Below are 18,173 nucleotides of genomic sequence, written 5' to 3'. Positions count from 1 at the left end.
ACATTTGTTAAGTGAATCACTGCAGATGTTAAGTTACTAACACGGTTGTTAAGTGAATCTAAGAGCCTCGGTGGCGCAGCAGACTAAAGTGCTGTTAAGTAGCACCAGCTGCCTGCAATTACTGTGAGTTCAAATCTCACCAGGCTCCAGGTTGGCTCAGCCTTCCATCCTTTTGAGGTAGGTAAAATGAGGACCCGGATTGTGGGGGCAATAAGCTGACTTTGTATAAAAAAAGAACACCGCTTGGGGGCAAAAGCCCTACTAAGCAGGTATATACAAAAAGTATGAAGGCTATTGCTTAATGCATTGTAAGCCGCCCTGAGTCTCTGGAGAAGGGCGGCATATAAATCGAACCAATAAATAAATAAATAAATAAATAAATAAATAAATAAATAAATAAATAAATAAATAAATAAATAAATAAATAAATAAATAAATCTGGCTTCCCCGTTGACTTTGCTTGTCAGAAGGTACCAAAAGGGGATGGCATGATGCCTGGACACTGCAACCGTCATAAATGTGAGTCAATTGTCAAGCACCCGAATGTAAATCATGTGACCATGGATGGGGATGCTGCAATGGTCACAAGTGTGAAAAATGGTCATGTCACTTTTTTCAGTGCTGTTGTAACTTTGAACGACCACTAAGGTGAACTGTTGTAAATCGAGGACTACCTGTATTTCCAAGGTGCTTTGTTCTGCATCATAGTATAAGCTTTAATTCATTAATTTCATTATAAGTTCATAAATTAATTTAATGAAGCTACAACCAGCTCAGCAGAGACTAAAATCCAGGAAAAGCTTCCTTAGGTCGACAGAAGGCTGTGAAGAATTCGATAGCACAGGGGATCTACGTGTTCTGACCCAGCTCCCTAAACACGACAAACCCTCTGAAGTGAACTCAAAGATTCCTTTAATTAGGAGTCTCGGCAGCCCTAGCAAAAAGTTTCTCTCTCACCGCAGGCTAACAAGTCCATCCTGCCTTTTATCCCCAGAGCTAGGGTGGGGCTTCGGTAGCAGCAGAGGCTCTTCCGTCCCAAGGATCGGCCCATGGATTTCCACTGCTCTCCTCTCCTCTGCGCATCTGTACATCAGGCACTGGACCCAGATGTTCCTCCTCTTCCTCCAGACCTGGGGGCTGTTGACTCTTCATCTGAGGGCTGACGGACAGCCCAGGCTCTGCCTCTGTCTCTGACAGTTCCATTCCCTCTTCCCCCTCGGAGCTTCCAGGTTACCTTGATGCTGACTCTGACTCCCACGCCTCCTCCTCCTCCTCTGATTCCCCTGATGGAGGGGCCGGTGGCCAATAGGCCACCACACTATGGAAAGCTACGAAGAACCAACACTGGATGGAACCAACAGGGGAGCCAGCATCTGGTTCTGACAAAAGCTGGGAAGTTGTTCTAATAGACTTCACACGGGTACAAGAAGATTAGGACACTCTGAAGAAATGGGGCTATCCAGTGGCTTTCGCTCTTTGAGATTGTGGTGACATGCAGACAATAACACATATGTGTACTTGCCCTTTGTGCCCCTGATCAGTCTACACTTGGGGACCTCATGGCAGTGTGACAGAACACAATTACTCTTGTTAGTTTCTGGGCAAGAACTGCTTAATTTGTACATATTTTCATCTTGTATTTTATATTTTAAATTTTATGTCGTATAGTATGCCTTGTTTTAATTGTGATGGTTCAGGTACGAGTAAAGAAATGAATTCTACATTATGTAAAGATTCTTAAAAAGGTAAAGGTAAAGGTTCCCCTTGCACATATGTGCTAGTCGTTCCCGACTCTAGCGGGCGGTGCTCATCTCCGTTTCAAAGCTGAAGAGCCAGCGCTGTCCGAAGACATCTCTGTGGTCATGTGGCCGGCATGACTCAATGCCAAAGGCACACGGAACGCTGTTACCTTCCCACCAAAGGTGGTCCCTATTTTTCTACTTGCATTTTTTACCTGCTTTCGAACTGCTAGGTTGGCAGAAGCTGGGACAAGGAACGGGAGCTCACCCCGTTACGCGGCACTAGGGATTCGAACCGCCAAACTGCCGACCATTCGATCAACAAGCTCAGTGTCTTAGCCACTGAGCCACCGTGTCTCTGTTACTGATTCTTAATAATATAATAATAATATTCTTAATTAATATTTTTGATAAAAGATACTTACTGCACCACAAACCCTTCACAGAAGCTTAGAGCTGTCTCATTTTATTTCTTCCTTTCTGCAAAGGCTTGGAGTGATCCTTCTCCAACTCAACCCTGCCCTGCACAAGGCCTGCCCATCCTGATATCCGAGTCTCAAGGTTTTGCAAGCGTGAATCTGACATCAGTCAGTCCACTTAAAAAATAACACTTATGAAGGTGAGTTGTGTATTCTATCTGTTTGCAGTACGTTGGACAGAGCAAAAGTGGACTGTACAAATAGTACAAGGATCAGATCAGGTTTAGAAGGAAAACACCTTATTAATAGCCAGGATTCCTTAGACGGCTTAGTGGCTAAGATGCTGAGCTTGTCGATCGACAAGTCAGCAGTTTAGCAGTTTGAATCCCTAGTGCCGCGTAACGGGGTGAGCTCCCGTTACTTGTCCCAGCTTCTGCCAACCTAGCAGTTTGCAAGCATGTAAAAAATGCAAGTAGAAAAATAGGGACCACCTTTGGTGGGAAGGTAACAGCATTCCGTGCACCTTTGGCATTTAGTCATGCTGGCCACATGACCACGGAGACGTCTTCGGACAGCGCTGGCTCTTCAGCTTTGAAACGGAGATGAGCACCGGCCCCTAGAGTCGGGAACGACTAGCACATATGTGCAAGGGGAACCTTTACCTTTAAACTTTCCAGAAGTTTGACTAGAAATATTGCCGTTTTTTCGTTCTACTCTGTAAGCATTTAAAAGTATTAGGTCATAAGAGTCGAAGGACTCGAGATTTCTAATTTATAAGCATTAGACTAATACTGTTGTGCTTGAAGATGTATGCATCCGTTGCTGTTACTTGTGGTATACTTCAAACGGTCTGGAGATTGATTCAATAAACCATTGTCTGCTTGTTATTTTACAGAAAAGAAATTTAGAGGTTGTAATTGGCCAGTCTTATTACTAAAATGTGTGCAGTTCATGGGTCACCAAAATTTATGAGTTTGTTTACACAGGGAAAAAGATATATTTTAACCTTTTCTATTGAATTCAAGAAGAAAGGATTAACTTGGGGAGCCAGTGAGTACTTTCTGTTTTTCACAGAATCGGTCTTCAGCGGTTGCACTTAGGAAAATTCTCAGGCAAGGCAGAACCGATTTCAGATAGTCCTCGACTTACAACAGTTTGTTTAGTGACCGTTCAAAGTTGTATCGCTGAAAAAAGTGACTTATGGCCGTTTTTGCACTTAAGACCATTGCAGCATCCCCATGGTCACGTGATCAAAATTCAGATGCTTGGCAACTGACTCATATTTATGATGGTTACAGTGTCCCGGGCTCATGTGATTTTCTTGGTGTGCACCAAGACAAATTCCTTGTGTGTCCAGTCACACTTGGCCAATAAAAAATTCTATTCTATTCTATTCTATTCTATTCTATTCTATTCTATTCTATTCTATTCTATTCTATTCTATTCTATTCTATTCTACTCCCCCTTTTGCAAAGGGGGAGTAGCAAGCAAAGACAATGGGGAAGCCAGATTCAATCGTGTGACTAATTTAACAAATGCAGTGATTCACTTAATAGCTGGGGCAAGAAAAGTCTTAAAATGAGGCAAAACTCACTTCGCAAATGTCCTGCTTAGCAATAGAAATTTTGGGCCTCAATTGTGGTCATAAGTCAAGGACTACCCCTGCAACCAGACCCTGCCTGAATCCTAAACTGTCCCAATACAAGCAGAAATTTAGATTGCTACGTACAGCAAGGAGGTGACAACTTAATAAGCAGGTTCACATAAACCCAGGGAATTTAAAGAACAATTGGACTGACAGTCATAAAAACAGCCATCTGAAACTGTTGTGAAATATGCCGTTCCAATAACCAATACAAATTGAGTGCAGCACTGTTGGCTGGACTCATCACTACTTTCCTAAGATGAATGGGGTTTGCTATGCTCCATTGACCAGATTCCCTGTTAACCGGTCTCTTTATCTTTGTACTAAAGTTTGCACCATAAACAGGTTTTGCATTTGGATGCATTGCCGGCTCCGTGGCTCCTGATAATTTCAGCTCCAATTTACCCACGAAAATCTACAATCGCTCTGCTGAAGCCTTGCTAGTTTCTATATAAGTTGAAAGCATAATTTGTCTCAATGTCTCTAACGGGCTCTTGGATTTCTTATTCTTGTGTACATTTTGTTCTATTTCATAAAAGCAGAAAGACTCCAGGCAGCTCATTATTAGGTGATTATAACTGTTCCCAGCTGGTTAAAGCCATTCATTCATTACCTCCTGCCTTGAACCGGAATGAAACCGTGTAAAAGGGCTCCAACTTTTTGGATTAGAACCAGTTTGAATCCTGGTTTCATTTGAAATCTGAGACGGTAGCATTACCCATTTCATAGCTTGTGATGGATGTGCTGCTGTGGGTTGAGTGGTCAAGTACTTTCTGATAAAATTGTGAGAGTATCTGTTTAGTTGGAAACAATGGTGGGTTCCTCCCGGTTCGACCCGGTTCAGCTGAGCCGGTAGTGATGATGATATGACATCACCGAACCAGTTCTCTTTGTTCGGGAGCTGGGCCCTCCCGTCCCCCCCGCGTTATTCTTACCTTTTATTTAGCCCCGCCCCCAATCTATTCGCTGCCTCCTGAGTCCCAGCTGATTGGCTAGAAGGAAAAAAAACTGTTTAAACTTTTGCTGCGGGGCTTCAAAGGGCCGCCCGACAGCTGATCAGTGTTAAAAGGCAGTGTGGTGGTAGACCAGTGCGCTCAAAAAACAAATGGGTAGACCAGTGTGCTCGAAAAACAAATGGGTAGATCAGTGCCTCCAAAAACAAATGGGTAGACCGGTGCTTCCAAAAACAAATGAGTAGACCAGAACGCTCCAAGAACAAATGGGTAGACTGGTACAGCTCTGCAAACAGTTAAAAGCCTGGTAGACCAGTACCTCTGCTAAATCCTAAAGAATTGTCACATGACCATCAAACCACGCCCACAAAGTAAGCCACGCCCACAGAACCGGTAGTAAAAAATTTAGAACCCACCCCTGGTGGGAAGATGTGGTAAGGGCAGTCTGTTTCATTTTTCTGGTGTTGCAAGTTGCTGTAGTATATTTCTACTCATCTGAATCATATTCTTACACAACTCTTGTGGGAGTTTGGGTTGTTACGTTGGTAATGGAGCATTTGCTCAGAGGCTAGTTCTTGATAGATTTATTTCTAATTTGCCATTGTAACCTCTGCTAAATTTTAAAATAAAATTCATAAAGAAACAAACCCCACACTCACTAGGGCTGATGTGATTACCTAGTTGGGTAATGAAACATCTTCAATCCCAAACAACGGATATTCTTTTTATTGTTTTTTTTTTCAAACTATGTCTGGGATTTTTAAGGCCTCCGTCTACTATTAAACACATCTGAACTGATTTTTCATAATTGGGCAGGTTTAGTACCTGCTAGGGTATAAAAAAGAACCAGACGCTCGCTTGTGATACAGTTGCAAATGAAAGATTTTCTCCCATAAAAAAGTAAAGGTAAAGGTTCCCCTCGCACATATGTGCTAGTCGTTCCTGACTCTAGGGGGCAGTGTTCATCTCCGTTTCAAAGCCGAAGAGCCAGCGCTGTCCAAAGACATCTCTATGGTCATGTGGTCAGCATGACTAAATGCCAAAGGTGCACAAAATGCTGTTACCTGCAAATGCAAACGCTGTTGCATTTTTTACATGCTTTTGAACTGCTAGGTTGGCAGAAGCTGGGACAAGTAACGGGAGCTCACCCCGTTACACGGCACTAGGGATTCGAATTGCCGAACTTTCTGATCGACAAGCTCAGCATCTTAGCCACTGAGCCACCCATGTCCCAGTTTCTCCAATATGTAACCTATCAAATGCATCACACCTGCTGAAATTCTTATTACTAAGCCATTTTAACAAGGTTAGCAAACCAATCAATCAATTTATTATTTCAGTCTTAGACCAGAACAGGCCACAGTATTAAATAAACCAAAATTGCTGCATGCAATGCTAAGGCTTAGAGCAAGATTAATGTTAATAGCTGTATTCACACAACTTATTAAATCAATCCTGTTTAGAATAAGACTCAGGAAGTCAATCTCTGTCTCTTTTCCATTTCATCTATTACCCAAAGACTTCAACCATACCTGACCAACAACAATATAATTTTTGAAGTCATACCACATTAACAAGTATCTCTATGCTGATAAAACTGTTTACCCAACTAATAACCCGTAAACTGGTTTAGAGTCTAGGAAAAACTGAGCTCAACCCAAACAAGCCATTTTTAGTTGGGCAGTATTGAGATTCAGGATTTAATAACCATGGTCTAAACCAGGGCTCAGCAACCTGCGGCTCTGGAGCCACATGTGGCTCTTTCACCCCTCTGCTGCGGCTCCGTCACTCAAAATATGTGTCACAAGCGCCAATGTGCGACATCCGCCAGCACGCAATTTATTGAGCTTTTCAAGCCCCGGTAGGCCAGCCATGGATAAATCCAATTCAGAAGAAAACAGAACGTTTAATTCAACTACATATGCTAGTTTTGTGGCCGCTCAAGAAATAGTCAGGCACGGGAAGGGTTTTGTGGCTCCCGGTGTTTTCTTTTCTGTGGGAAACGGGTCCAAATGGCTTTTTGAGTGTTTAAGGTTGCAGACCCCTGGTCTATACAATAGATTTCCTAACATTTGCTGGCATTTTCAGAAGCAAAATAGTTTCCTCCATAGACAACTGAACAAAGACTCACTCGGCTACTGTCTTTCTAGCCAGGAGTCCTGACTGCTGACCAATGTTTAGCTACTTGGTTTCTGATTGGTGCAGGAAAGTGAGCGCTGGTCTGATTGGTTCTTTTTTTTTTAATGCCTGATCCTGACTGGTCATTTGGTAGTGTCGGATCCTGATCGTCCTTTTGTTTATGCCAGCTTCTGATTGGTCATTTTTGGAATGCTGATTCCTGATGGTCTTTGTGCTAAGTTCTGGTGGTTGGTCTGTGCACTGGAGTCCTGACTGGATGAGTCGCCTCGTCCAAATGAGTTTCTGATTTCCTCATTTTTGGAGCTAATTCCAAAAACCATTTTGCCTCTGAAGATGTCAGTCATAGTTGCTGGCAAAATACCAACAAATTTGTCGTCTAGACCAGCGGTAGGCAAACTTGGCTCTTTCACACCCTGTGGACTTCAACTCCCAGAATTCCTAGGGCAGCTTGGCCAAGCTGTCTTAGGAATTCTGGGAGTTGAAGTCCACAGGGTGTGAAAGAGCCAAGTTTGCCTACCGCTGGTCTAGACCAATGGTTTCTAAACCCTGAATGGCAACCCAACGGATACTGGTGGTCAATGCCTACACCAATATAAGTCGCTTTAAGTTTTCGCATGTTGTGCACTGCTGAGGGTGTATGCAGTCTTTGGGCTTTATTATCCAGAGTCTGTGGTTTGGCATGCAGACAGAGCTTAGCAGTTATTTTCCAAATGATGTTTTGTCTAAAGAGGTTTAAGTGCCAACCTAAAATGAACATTCCAAATTACAGTCTTCAAAATATTAAGGTTAGGGATTAGCATAGATGCAACTGTGACCTTTATATTTGACATACACCTAAACAACTTAGGTCTAATATATTAATAAATGCTTCTGCCGTATGCTAAATCAGGCACACAGAAGAAGTGGTAGATTTACCATATCCGAAGAGCTTTAAGACACCCTTTAAAAAAGTGGTGACTAGGGCACATTTAATTATTAATTGGGCACGTTTTAGCCCGTAAGTTGTCTAATTAAATTTGCACTTGAATAAAAATATTAGATCAGGAGGAAAATGAATGACCTTTTTTAGATTATCATATTTTTTTAAAAAAAGAAATTTCCTGCTTTCTTTTTTTTTAAAAAAAGAAGCAAATATGTTTTTTAATAGGGTACTTATTATTTGCAGACTAGCAAGGCCTGTGTCCACTCAACATGCTTATCCACCTAGTTTACTCATTTTGCTGGGTTCACACAATACATTGGTTTCACGTAACACGCTAAAAAGTGATTGATTACCCTGTTTCTCCTAAAATAAGACATCCCTTGATAATAAGCCCAGTTGGGCTTTTGAGCGCATGCGCTAAAATAAGTCCTTCCTGAAAATAAGCCCTCCCTGAAAATATTTAAAAGCATGCACAGCCAATCCCTGCCATTTCCTCTGGTTTCCTCCACGCGCCCCAAAATAATAAGACCTCCCCAAAAATAAGGCCAAGTGCTTATTTTGGGATTCAAAAAAATATAAGACAGGGTCTTATTTTTGGTAATACACAGTGTGGTCTGTGCCAGTGAACAGACTTTGGGTTCTTCAAAATCTCACCGCTAGGTTCTTCCCAACTGTCTTGGGTCAGAAACGAGACTGAAGGTCTTTTGTATGCAAAGCAGGTATTGAATTACTGAACTATAGCCTTTCAACAGCTGTGGCTTCTTTCACTAGTGCCACAAGTAAGAAAAAATAGTTGCAGCAGCTGGTGGAACGTTCACAACTCCGAAGCAGTGTTTCCCAACTTGCATTGGCATCTCTGGGAGATAAAAGGCAATGTTGCATGCATCATGGCACAGCCCTACAAATAATGCACATACGATGCCATTTCCATCGGTGACAGAACCATGCAAACTACATGTTTTGTGTAATTTATAACGTCATGCACGTGGACCAGATGTTTAGGCTAATACTTGAGGATCTATTTTGTTCCAATGACATTGACCTGTCCCACCCTGTCAAGCAGGGAGGGTGTGCTGCGTATCCCATTGGTCAAGGAGATTTGACTGATGGGATCAAGGAGGTGGGCCTTCTTAGCTGCTGTCCCAGCCCTGTGGAACATCTTAACTCCAGAGGCAATAGCAATAGCACTTAGACTTATATACTGCTTCACAGTGCTTTACAGCCCTCTCTAAGCAGTTTACACAGACAGTACATTGCCCCCAACAATCTGGGTCCTCATTTTACCCACCTCGGAAGGATGGAAGGCTGAGTCAACCTTGAGCCTTGTGAGATTCGAACTGATGAACTGCAGGCAGTGAGCAATCAGCAGAAGTAGCCTGCAGTACTGCATTCTAACCACTGTGCCACCACGCCGAGCCTCCATTCTTCTGGTTTTCTGGAAGAAAATTAAAATTTGGCTTTGCCAATTAGCATGGGGGATGGGTCTAAAAACAGGGGTGAAATCCAGCGGGTTCTGACAAGTTCTGAAGAACTGGTAGAGGAAATTTTGAGCAGTTTGGAGAACCAGCAAATACCACCTCTGGCTGGCCCCAGAGTGGGGTGGGGACGGAGATTTTGCAATATCCTTTCCCTGGAGTGGGGAGGGAATGGAGATTTTGCAGTTTCCTTCCCCTGCCACGCCCACCAAGCCACACCATGCCATGCCCACAGAACCGGTAGTAAAAAAATTGGATTTCACCACTGTCTAAAAGTATGATGCAGCCCTGGTGATAGTTGGTGGCCTGAGGGCATTTCTGCCCCCTTATTAACCTTCTAGCCTTTTGAATTTTTCAATGATTTTTAAAAATCATTTAACTTTTTTTAAATTCAGGTTTTAAAGTATGCTTCTGTTCGTGTATTTATATAGTGTTTTAATAAAGTTGTAAACTGCCCAGAGTCACTTAAGTGAAATGGGCAGGGTAGAAATTAAATACATAATTAAAATTTGCTCTCCCCCAGATGTTTGGGGCTGAAACTTTCCTCGCTTCCCAGCAAATGACCATATTGCCAGGAAATTAGGTAAAGGTAAAGGTTCCCCTCACACATATGTGCTAGTCATTCCCGACTCTAGGGGGTGGTGCTCATCTCTGTATCAAAGCCGAAGAGCCAGCACTGTCCAAAGACGTCTCCGTGGTCATGTGGCTGGCATGACTCAACACCAAAGGCGCACGGAACGCTGTTACCTTCCCACCAAAGATGGTTCCTATTTTTCTACTTGCATTTTTTACGTGCTTTCGAACTGCTAGATTGGCAGAAGCTGGGACAAGTAACGGGAGTTCATCCCATTACGCGGCACTAGGGATTTGAAACGCTGAACTGCTGACCTTTCGATCAACAAGCTCAGCATTTTAGCCACTGAACCACCACACCTCTCAAATTAAATTAAGGAAATTAAGAGGGTTGAAATCAGGACCCACTCAGAAGGGGTCAGTTGGGAAGCTTGCTGTGTTAGGGTACATAGGAATCCATTTATAATTTAAATCTGGAAAATCTGTTGCCCCTTCCATCCAATGGACCCAACACTGTTGGATCCCTTCTCTTGAAAACAACAATATCAGACGTACTAAATTATCAGAAATTGTACTTGGAGTGGGAAAAAAAAACCATCGACTGGTGCTTTTTCTTTGTCTAGACATTCTTTCTCATTTGCTCCTTGCTACATACAGTTCAAAAATAGCACCAGACATTTCTATTTTATTGAATTTTCATAGCTGGTTCCCTTGTTCTTGAAAGATTTATTCAATTTTTCCATATCAGAGATAACTCAGGTTCATATACAACCTGCCATAACCTAATAACTATTATTTTGTTTTGTTTAAGTCTATCATTCATTTAACAATAAAAATGCCACTATATTCCCAACCGTAATGCAACAACCCCCCCCAAACAAACTGGTATAAACCGTAATTCTCATTATCCATTATCCATTCCCATTATAAAAGTCCCAGATAATCAGATGAGTCCTTGAATAAATGGATGCATTCTTAAAGTGAGAAAGATAACATTTGTGTGACTGGCTCAACATCTTTAAGAAAGGATAAGCATGTATAAACAGATTTATGGTATGTACCTGACTCAGGCCCAACAAGTGATTGATAAGCTGCCAAGCTTAATACGTCTATCATAGCAGGTAGGGAAAAATGTAACAGGTGAAGTGTTTTTTTGGCCTTGGGACACAATGATCAGGAGGAAAATTTTTATTTCCTGGATTTTATTTTTCCAGGTGAGGCTAGTCTGGCAGGGCAAAGCAACTCTGTACAGGTAGTCCTCGACCTGCGACGGCCATGGAGCCCAAAATATTTATTGTTAAATGAAACATTTGTTAAGTGAATTCCCCCCCCATTTTACGACCTTTTATGGCAGCGTTGCTAAGTGAATCACTGCAGTGGTTAAGTAACATGGTTGTTAAGTGAATCTGTCTTCCTTATTGACTTTGGTTGCAAAAGGGGATCATAAGTCCCCGGGATACTGCAGCTGTCATAACTATGAGCCAGTTGCCAAGCCATCTGAATTTTGATCTGGTGACTGATGGGGGTACTGCAACGGATATAAATATGAAAAATGGTCATGACTTTTTTCAGTGACGTCGTAACTTTGAATGCTCACTAACTTTGAACTGCCTGTAAGTCAAGGACTTCCTGTATAGATCTGAGCAACTGCACAATTTAAGCACACTCAGTTTCTAGCAGTGCTTTCCAGGAAAGGTGATTTCATGAGCTCAGGATGGTCTCAAGAGAAATTAAGTAAGTAAGTCACCTGCAATGCTTTCCAGGAATGCGAGGTGTCCAGGGACCGACAGGCTACTGCCGAAGGTATTCAGATTATGGTGTCGTTTTCTAGCTTCTCCCTCGTGTTCGAACACAAGAGAAGAAGCTTCGTCGCCAAAAGAGAACCAGGATTATTAAGGGGGCGGGGAAGAGCCACAATCAAGCGTGTTTATTTGTCTCACTGCAGCCAAAGGCAAGCTTCTAATTGCCATTTCTTTCATTGCAGCTGTCCTACCTGTCAATGACTACTTCAGCTTCAGCCACAACAATACAGCTTCTTCTCCGGTAACATTGTGCTGCAAACTAGAGCATATAAAACCTTTGCTAGACCAATTCTCGAATACAGCTCGTCTGCCTGGAATCCACACTGTATATCAGACATTAATGTAGTTGAGTGAGTCCAGAGGTATTTCACAAAAATAGTACTCCACTCCTCTGCTCGCAACAAAATACCTTATGCCACCAGGCTTGAAATTTTGGGCTTGGACAACCTAGAACTATGCCGCCTACGGTCCGACCTAAGCATAGTTCACAAACCGCTACAACGTACTACCTGTCAGTGACTACTTCAGCTTCAACTGCAATAATACACAAGCACACAATAGATACAAACTTAAGGTAAACCGCTCCAAACTCAATTGCAGAAAATATGACTTCAGTAACAGAGTTGTTAATGCCTGGAATACACTACCAGACTCTGTGGTCTCATCCCAAAACCCCCAAAACCTTAACCTAAAACTGTTTACTGTTGACCTCACCCCATTCCTAAGAGGTCTGTAAGGGGTGTGTATAGTGGTGGGATTCAGCCAGTTCGCACCACTTCGGGAGAACCGGTTGTTAACTTTCTGAGCAGTTTGGCAAACTGGTTGTTGAAAGAAATCATTAGGGCAGAGAACCGGTTGTTAAATTACTTGAATCCCACCACTGGCCATGCATAAGAGCACCAGTGTGCCTACTGTCCCTGTCCTAATGTTCCCTTTAATTGTACTCATTTTATGTATTCAATTCATGCTTATACTTATATATATTATCTAATATGTATTCGACAAAATAAATAAATAAATAAAATAAAATAAAATAAAATAAAATAAAATAAAATAATAAAATAAAATAAAATAAAATAAAATAAAATAAAATAAAATAAAATAAAATAAAATAACAAAACAAAATAAAATAAAATAAAATAAAATAAAATAAAATAATAAAATAAAGGTGGACAGGCTGCCAAGGTTTTTCGTGGCCTTTGCTCTTCGGCATCTTCATCGGTCTGTTTTGCAGAGATGAGTACCATAGGTGAGAAGGTAGATCTACCTGCTTTAAAAATTAGTTTCCAGCTGTCCTTTTTCTGCCCTTTGTTGGGCTTAAAAGTCCAGTGAGTGGCCAAACTCAACCTGGCTTTTTTTTTAAAAAAAAAAAAAAAAAGTCAATTAGGAAAGGATTGCAAAGGATTTAGGAGGAGCAACGTGGCCAAAAAGGGATGTGGTGGCTCAGTGGCTAAGATGTTGAGCTTGTCGATCGAAAAGTCAGCAGTTCAGCGATTCGAATCCCTAGTGCCACATAACAGGGTGAGTTCCCGTGACTTGTCCCAGCTTCTGCCAACCTAGCAGTTTGAAAGCATGTAAAAAATGCAAGTAGAAAAATAGGGACCACCTTTGGTAGGAAGGGAACAGCGTTCTGTGCGCCTTTGGCATTTAGTCATGCCAGCCACATGACCATGGAGACGTCTTCGGATAGCTCTGGCTCTTCGGCTTTGAAACAGAGATGAGCACTGCCCCCTAGAGTCAGGAACAACTAGCACATATGTGCAAAGGGAACCTTTAATGTGTCCAAAACTCCTGCCTTATATATAGTCCTCGACTTATGACCACCATTGAGCCCAAAATTTTCAGTTGTTAAGTGAGACATTAGTTAAGTGACCTTTGTCCCATTTTACCACTTTTCTAGCCGCGGTTGTTTAAGTGAATCCCCGTTGACTTTGCTTGTCAGAAGGTCCCAATATGATCTTTTAAATCTTTTTTATTTTAATTAGATATGGGCCAAACTATTTAATATTTTTAAATTGTTTTTAAATTTTATATTTGTGTGTTTTATGCTGGCTGTACACTGCCCTTTGGGAGAAGGGCAGTATATAAATAAAATAAAATAAAATAAATAAATAAATAAATAAATAAATAAATCTTTTGACACTGCAAAGCTCATAAATACGATGCAGCTGCCAAACATCTAAATTTTGATCACACGATCAAAATGGGGATGCTGGAAAGGTGGTAACTATGAAAAAAAGGGACTACCTGTATTTCTTAAGGGCAGAGGCCAGCAGGCTTGCCTTGCCAATCCTAGAGACCCCTAGAGACCCCATCCTCCTTTATAGACTAAGTCAGTCTTGGACCATGAGCAGAGATTCTGTGCGTGTACTGGAAAATTGTGTATGTTGTGGGTGTATGTGGGGGGGGTACGTTTGCCTTGGAAGCGGGCAATGCTTAGTAAGGTTCCCTCAGCTGTCCTTCTATCTCACTGACTTTTCTCACCAGGGTTAACAGAATAATAGAGTTGTAAGGGACCTTAAAGGTCTTCCAGTCCAACCCCCTGCTCAGACAGGAAATCCGACACCAGTGGTGTCAAACTTGTGACATCACGCGACTTTTTTCCACTTCGCTAAACTGGGGGTGGGCTTGGCCAGTGCATGACGCATTCAGCTCATGGGCTGGGAATTTGACACCTCTGGCCTACACCACTTCAGACAAATGGTTGTCTAATCTCTTCTTAAAAACTTCAGAGTTGGAGCATTTACAACTTCTGGAGGCAAGTTGTTCCACTGATTAATTGTTCTAACTGTCAGGAAATTTCTCCTTAGTTCTAAGTTAGTTCTCTCCTTCATTAGTCTCCACCCATTGCTTCTTGTCCTGCCCTCGGATGCTTTGGAGAATAGCTTCTCCCGCTCTTCTTTGTGGCAGCCCCTGAGATATGAGAACACTGCTATCATGTCTCCCCTAGTCCTTATTTTCATCAAACTAGACATACCCAGTTCCTGCAACCGTTCTTCATATGTTTTTGCCCCCAGTCCCCTAATCATCTTTGTTGCTCTTCTGTGCACTCTTTCTAGTCCCAACATCTTTTTTTTCTTTCTTTTTTACATGGTGGCCATCCAAAACTGTATTCCTTACCAAGGCCACTTCTAAAGTGGGCACTAACACTTCGTGTTATTAACCGAAGCGGACTGCCCATCCGCCTTTTTCGCGCAGGCAAGAGCTGCCTGGAGGAGGAGGAGGAGGAGGATAGTAACAGTAACAAAGTTGGAAGGGACCTCGGAGGTCATCTAGTCCAACCTCCTACTCAGGCAGTAGACCTATACAAGGGAGGAGACCCTCCGCCTCAAGTCTCTCTCGGCCACGGGTCGCGGGTGGCCCTTCCCGCGAGCCGGCTAAGCAGAGCCCCGTTGACCTTCCGCCGCGCGCAAAAAAAAAGCTCCGCTCCCCTACTCAGACGCGCTGAGCTGAGCCGCCGGTTCGCGCCTCGCTGGGGCCGGGAGGAGGGGACTGGCGGAGGCCGGCTGGCTGTGGCTCTCCGCGTCTCTGCCTCCGATGCTTTCCCCCAAACTTGTAACGCTGGCAGCTGCCCCCGCTCGCCTGCCCGCCTTTGGCCAGGGGTTCCTCTTGAAAGCCTACCCCGCTGGCCGCGTCAGGCAGTCAGTGTGCAGGCAGCGGCGGTAGGAGGAGCTCCTTCGCGGCAAGAGGAGGAGGAGGAGGAGGAGGCGGCGGCCGGCGAGGCTCGGAGCTCGGGAATGGAGCGGCGGAGAGCGCGTACATGAGCGACGAGGCCGGCCAGCTCGCCAGTCGACGGGCAGCGAGGGAGGAAAAAGGCTGAGGAGCCTCCGCTGCTGCTGCTGTTCCTGTTGCTGCTTCGCTCCGGCTCCGCTTTAGCCGCCGTCTCCAGGCTCTCTGTTACCGCCGCCGCTGACAGCCGGGGAAGCTCGAGAGAGAGAGAGAGAGGGGGAAAAAACCCCGAGGAGCGCCGGCCGGGAGGATCGCTGGGGCGAGCGCTCCCAACTGTGGCTGAGCCCGAGCGCGCAACTTCGTCTCTCTTCTCCCTTCCCCAACTCCGAGGAATGAAAGCTTTCCAGGCGGATTTGGCTCTGCTCTGCTTCTTTCTTCTCAGCCAAGGTAAGGAAGGAAGGAACCCTCGCCTTGGGTTACTTTTATTTTATTTTATTTTATTTTATTTTCCCAGCGGGGGATGGAGGATCGCGGACTCTGGATGGGAAGGAAGCCCCGCCGACCTGCGCTAAGAAAGAAAGAATGAAGGGGAAAAAAAAAAAAAAAAACTCCTGGCGACTTTCTGCCCGGAGCTGCTCTTGCACTCTTCTCTGGCTCTCCCCGCGCTCCGGAGAGGAGAAGAAGAACCGGAGAAAGGAGGAGAGATTTGGGGGGGGGGTTCCCCTCTTTCGGAACAGCTGATGGGCGGCCGCCTTTCATTGCTCGGCTTGCTTTCTTCACCTTCCCCTTAAAAAAACGAGTTTTTGCGCTTTCCCCGCGACGGTGAAAGCGGGTTGGAGAAGGTGCTCTTTTTCGCGTAATGTCTGGAAGAGGGAAAGGAGGAAAGGAGGGTGGGAGGAGGAGGAGAAGGGTGGTCGCGGAGGGCTGGACGTAGCAACGGCTCCTTCTTGTCTTGTCCACGTTTGAGCAGAAGTCTCGACCGGGGGAGGGGACTTTTTGTAAGGATCCTTCAATTCCGCCATAAGGGGACCCCGAAGCGCTGCCCCCCACCCCCAAGTGTGTTTTGGTCTGGGATTTGCCGGTTAGAGGTTTGGTCCTTCCTCGGCGGACTCCGTGGGTTTCGTTCAGGTGTCGGCGTCTCTTGGATACACCGAGAACCGCCGTGCGATTTTGCTAGGGCAGACAAAATTGCCTTCGGTTGGATTTTGGGGGGGCTTCAGCAGAAAGAAGCCTGTAGGGTTAGTGCGACGGTAGGAATATGACGCGGTCAGGTTTGCTTTCAGGGGTCAGCAGCATCCTTAAAGAAAAACAAGGAAGGCGTGTGTGTCTGTCTGTCTGCAGGAGAGAGCTCAGAAACAAGAGAAAAATCCTGTATCCTAAACTTGAATCCTGGCAGTTTTCTGCTGCGATCGCCTTGGCTTAGGAAAAGCAGATCCGGGATAATTTCTGGAGGTGGGATAATAAACCGGCTTGGATCCGGGATGTTGGAAGGTCACCTGTGGAGTTAGAGAGTTGGGATAACTTCTGCTTTTCAGATGTCATCCTAGAGTAACAGCCAGCTCCCCGTGCCAAAGCTGTGGTCCACCTGAGCCTTAAGGTGACATCCACCTGTTCAAGCTTCCTGCTCTGGGAGCATGAGGTGCCTGGGTGTTTTTGTTTTGAGGAATCCAACAGGTTTTATCTGTCGATGAAATGCTTGTGATTGCCAAAAGGTAACCAAAATCTATCATCCTTGTCTCCTTTGCTGGAAGTTATGAGACTGGGTAAATTATCTCTGTGCTCCGGCCGTTTCATTTTCATTTTGTATTTTATTTTGTTTGTGTAGGGTTAGTTCTCTTATCCCCTTTCCTTCTTGAATATAGATCAGAATGGCTTTTTTTTTTTTTTGCTCCTTTCCTTTTTGAAATCAAAGTATGATTATTATTTTTTTATAAGCTGGTCGGGCAAAAGCTGCTTTCCAAGAAGCCAAGATTTGAGAGCTGGTCAGGTCTATTTCCTCTACAGACGTCTTGCTCTTGATTATAATTTTTGTGATGATGATACCAGCAGTTCTCCTCCTCACCTTCTGGTACCAGGAATTGCTACGTTGGAGGACATAACAGACAGGCATTTAACCTGGGATCTAAGAGGGGTTTCTTTTCCTCCTGATTTTTCTATTTCAGAGTCTGGGGAGGCAGGAGAGAGGAAGGCACCTTGAAAAGTATAGCCATTCAAATTCCAAAACTCTTGTCTGTGTGTCCTGTAAAAAGTGTTTCCTCTAGGTTTTGTTGGTATCTTTTGGGGTGATAGTGTAAATCTTCTGCCAAAGCTATTCCTGTTCTTTTCTACAGTGGAGTAATTAAACTTGTGTGTGTGTGTGGTTATATTTGAAGGCACAAGTGATAGGATGGCAGGAAACTGGGTTACTAGTCCACCAAAACTTGCCTGGGGAATTTGGCATTGCTTTAATCCCTTTGCTGTAAAGACCAAGCCAGCATCTAAAATACTATTAAAAGATTGAGCGAGATGAGCCACATATAAGAAGTTTTCTCTGCCAGATGCATATCTAAACGCATTTGCTACTGGTGGGACTTCTGTCCCATGCATCTTTAGTAGATTGAGACCTTTAGTAGATTGTTTTTCTGGGGTGAGATACTAGAGACATTTTTTTTTGGACATGATTTCTTCCTTGGCTGCGAAGTTTGTTGGTCTTAGCACTGCATGCCAAATTCTTCAGTGGCTACTTAAGTTTTAAGACTACTAGGTGCTGCCCACAAGGCTGTGGAGACTAAAAGCCCAGCAGTATCAATTAGGAAGTGAGAACAAGCATCTAGTCCTTAAGGCTGCAGGAAGATCTG

The sequence above is a fragment of the Pituophis catenifer genome, unplaced genomic scaffold, assembly GCF_029215685.1.
Source record: "Pituophis catenifer annectens isolate HBS135680 unplaced genomic scaffold, rPitCat1.0.hap2 SCAF_12, whole genome shotgun sequence".
In the NCBI taxonomy this organism is placed as follows: Eukaryota; Metazoa; Chordata; class Lepidosauria; order Squamata; family Colubridae; genus Pituophis; species Pituophis catenifer.
This window is presented reverse-complemented; position numbering follows the sequence as displayed.